The 4,284-nt window shown below is 37.0% G+C and overlaps 1 pseudogene; it reads right to left on the reverse strand.

Annotated features, from left to right (window-relative positions):
- Positions 1 to 490: 490 nt before the first annotated feature.
- On the reverse strand, positions 491 to 1,816 carry LOC113333874 (annotated as a pseudogene).
- Positions 1,817 to 4,284: the final 2,468 nt, after the last annotated feature.

Genomic DNA, 4,284 nt, shown 5'->3' on the forward strand with positions numbered 1-4,284 from the left:
CGTTGGTGGTTTTGTTGAAGAGAGAAGGAGAACGTGTTAACGTTTTGGTGGACGTGGCAGGGTAGTTGTGTCCATTTCAACTAAAAGATTCTTTTGGCCATTTGACCCAGACTGAAAGCTTACAAGTCCATATGGCCCAGGAAACACATAATTTTGGCTATATAGCCCATTTTCTGTTTTCTTAATGGGTGTTGGTATTTTGAAAACAAAATTCATTGATATGTAAGACATGTGTCAACATATCATTTGTCCCCCATGCCCCCTTCAAAAAAAACGTCCCATCAAAAAAATTCTCTGATTCAGATGGGTCTTGAAGCCGAGAATAGATGGAGGGAATTACTGAGTCTGTGGGTTAATGATGATGAGATTAGAAGAAATAGGATGAGATAGTGCTTTTCTTCCGAAAGTTTTGTAATTTAAAATTAAATGGATTTTCTCAAGTTACAGAGAGGGATCCGTTCAAAATGTTTAAGCGATGAAATGACCTCTATCACTTCTTCTTTTTTGTAATGGCAATGTTCTTTTTTGGCAGTGGCGATGTTCTTTCCAACATAGATGCGGTTTCCAACTTATTGACGACATCATGGCAGAACAAACACTCTGGCTGCGAACAACAATCTTGTAAGGAGTGATAATTCAATTCCTACTTCCTCATAAGACCAATCTTCTTCCTCTTCCTCTCCAATATTCTTCTTCTTTCCAGAATGCTTCTTCTTCGTCTTCTTCTTCTTCGTCATCCACACCCACATAAGTACCAGAGCCAAGTGAAACTAGGCTTTCAAAATAATCCACTTTGTCGTGAAAATGCTTTACACCATTCATATTATGTTTTCTAGCACTCCCATCATTGGGGTCATATGAAACTAAAGTATGGCCACTCAATACTAGAATCTCACTATTCCTTAAAGAACACAACAACCTGCAATCACGACTGTTCTTAATTTTATCATGGGAAATATTTTAACATTTAGTCCAAGATTCACGAACCCCATATTCCTTCATCATCCAAACATCAAAACCAACCCTAACATCAAGAATTGTACAAAGACGCTCTTCCAAAACTCCAACGTCCTCCATTCTCATTAACCAACGTCCTTCATCATTATTCTTAAAAAGTTCTTTCGGTGGTGGCAATTCTTGGAATTTCTCATCGCTGATATCCAAAGAGATTAACGCAGAGTCGCTATCATGTTTTCTCCCAACCCAGTGCCAAGCTCCATTAACTAGCACTCCACTGCGTTGACTAAAAAACCTATAAGGCAAAGTTTGACAGCTTCTCCAAGAATTTGATCTTAACGAATAGACGTCGACTAAAGTGCTGCGGACCACATTAATCAACTTGTAATCATCATTCTTGCAATCATAACCAAAGACGTGTAGACTAACAGAGATTAGGTCGTCATATCCAAGTGGTGATTTGGGTAATTTCTTGAACTCTTTAGTGGAAGGGTTCCATATACAAAAAGAAATTCTAATAAAGACTCCAAACGCAAACCAAACCATTGCAAGAACCAATAAAATCTATATTAGTTACTGGTTTGTATGGGTACTGTAATTCAACAACGTCATCTTTGATTTCACTCACTAATGAATCGCAACCAAGGGAGAAGATTACGTCGTCGTATTCATCTCTTTTACCTCTAAGCATGAGAAGATTATTGTTTCTTTGTGTAGTAACGTCAAGATGCTGTTTGATGAAATTAGGGTTACATATTATGGAAAACCAAGTCTTGCAAACACACTTACATGTAAAAGTTGATTTCTCCGGTACTCTTAGAAGGATTTCAAGGTAGACATCTTCTGGAAGGCTTGACATTGATGCTTCTCCTCCAAAGTTCTGCAATTATACAAGCCTATCTCACGTTCTGCTTTAAAAAAAAACAGCATCAATTCTCTCACTCGCGTGATAAAAAATCTGATATCACGTACTCAAATCTCCAAGTATCTATACTATACGGTGTCCAAACACGCCTGCAGTGGTGCCCCGGGGCACCGTAACCGCGGTCAACTTTATTGACAACTCAGCTATAATCTTTTCTCTACCACGTAGTGACCATATAACTGCGGTCAACTGTATTGACAACTCCAAAATTTATTTCTTCAGAGCTACACTGAGTAGATTCATATTCTCATGTTTTCTCCTATTCATAAACTTCAACTCAATTAAATCTGCAGCAGATAAGTATTTGCTAAACAACCTGTCATCCCAACAAGAAAGGTGGGAAGCTAGGTTTGCTATTAAAAAATGAATCTTTCTCGGTGGTTATCACTTATTAGTATATACAAAAGCACAAGTAAGCCCGTCTGTCCAAATTTCACTCCCTGGCATGTTCTCTTTAGTTAAACTTTTTGCAAAATTCTCTTGTTGCTTCATTTTACTGCTCAATGAAGCGTGGTTCCGCGGTGTTTGTTGTTTCATCTTACTGCTCGCAGAAGTGTGGGTGTGCGATGTGCCTATACTCAATCGCTGCAGCAAAAGGTGTGGTTGTGCGATGTGCCTATACTCAACAAGCTTGAGTTGTTTTCATAAAAATGAAGCTGATCATTTACCAAGTTTCCCAAGTTTGTTTCGTTACTGCAGTTCTCCTTTTCTCCGTCTGAGAGAAAGAGAAAGACACAGAGAAGTTTGTTCTAGTTTTCTTCTATGGTTGTTGTAATGTTGTGGTACAGAGCCTGTTGTTGTATGTATAGTTTGTTCAGTGTTATAAAGAACGAGCTGTTTAGAGAAAAATGCTTTGGTTTTGTTTTCACTTGTTATCTTCAGCCATGAACATAAAATGATGCTATAAAGTGGCTAATGTTGTTTATGCAAAAACCTCTGCACAATTTGTTGCACATTGCAGACTTGTAAGAGAAGAGGTTAGAAAGTTAATTTGTAGCCGAGCTAGTTTGTCTTAAGAATCATGGCAAAGTTGTTTCATGCTCAGATGAACTGGCTCAGTTATGGAACCATGTTGGGCCTGGTTTGATGGCAATACAAGTCCAACCACTAATTCCAGCAAAACAAGAAATCCAACCCCTAGCTCTTGACACGCCCTCCAACAGATCAATCTGAGACATCTCCGGTTCCCCCAAATAGAGAAAACGTCGTCTTCTTTTCCTCCTCCCACTTTGCTAATAATTTCTTGTTTCTTCTTCTATTTTCAACTCTATCTATATCTCTTTATCTTTTCCCAAATCTCTGGTAAGCTTATATGCGTTATATAATAAAACAATAGAAATATACCTTGAAAACAACAGTGGGAGTAACTTGTATAGCTGTGTGAGGCTTTTTGAAAGATAGAGATGAACATTATGAGTAAAATGAATGTACTACTACTTTAATTGAGCTAATGGACATGGTAAGGCAAGAATGAATTATGGAGGGTAGATTTCTGCTTTTACTTTGTGTGGTTGAATCTCTCTTCTTGTCTCTTTTTATGTATGTCTTTTTCACCCCAGAGACACATTTTATGGGTTTTGGCCATATGACCAATTTTCCGAATATTGTAAAAAGATATCTGACTAGCTACATAATCTAAAATCTTGATAAGATATTTCCTGTTAAGTTAAATTTCAAAGTGATAACCAGACAAACAGACGGAACAGTGATATCTTCCAAAGTTTATCTAACTATTATTATTATGCAAGATTTGTAAGGCTGCTAATGGAGTACCGTTTTATTTAGGGATGTACCAATTTGCATATAGAACAAAAAAAGAACAATTGTCTTTAGCTATAAATAGGCTAGGAAATTATTTTTCGGAGCATCGAAAGTGCATACAGCATTGGCTCATGTTCATTGGCATTTTATAATAAAAAGCTACAAAAAAAAAAGAAAAATTAACATAAAAATAAAGTAATCTACTTCAAGTTACTCCAATTTCACCGTATAATGGAAGCTACAAAGGTTGCTCCGATCTTTAGCTACTAGTACATATCGGATGAAGTGAACCGGTATCTTTCCGTTCAAGTAGTTTTCAAAGTAATATTTGGGGTGGAGTTTTGTCGTGGAATTAAGAGACTCGCAAGAGAAGGGGGAGACGTTGAAAGCTACTTGAATGTGGCCTAAAATAGCAGTAAGCAGTATGAACATTTTTGTTTCAAATTTCTAAACTTCTTTTTGTGGTGAGCTTTTTTTTTCTTTAAAAATGGGCAATATTATTGATGAGTTATGTGTCAAGCAAACTACGATGGCTGTGGGGTAACTAACTAATAACCAGTTGCAATCAAACTGAATCCATTAAAAATTTGAGGCAAGTTTTGTTGATTGATACGACACGATTGATATAGGCTGATATCAGT

The sequence above is a fragment of the Papaver somniferum genome, unplaced genomic scaffold (genome assembly GCF_003573695.1).
Source record: "Papaver somniferum cultivar HN1 unplaced genomic scaffold, ASM357369v1 unplaced-scaffold_135, whole genome shotgun sequence".
NCBI classification, from domain to species: domain Eukaryota; kingdom Viridiplantae; phylum Streptophyta; class Magnoliopsida; order Ranunculales; family Papaveraceae; genus Papaver; species Papaver somniferum.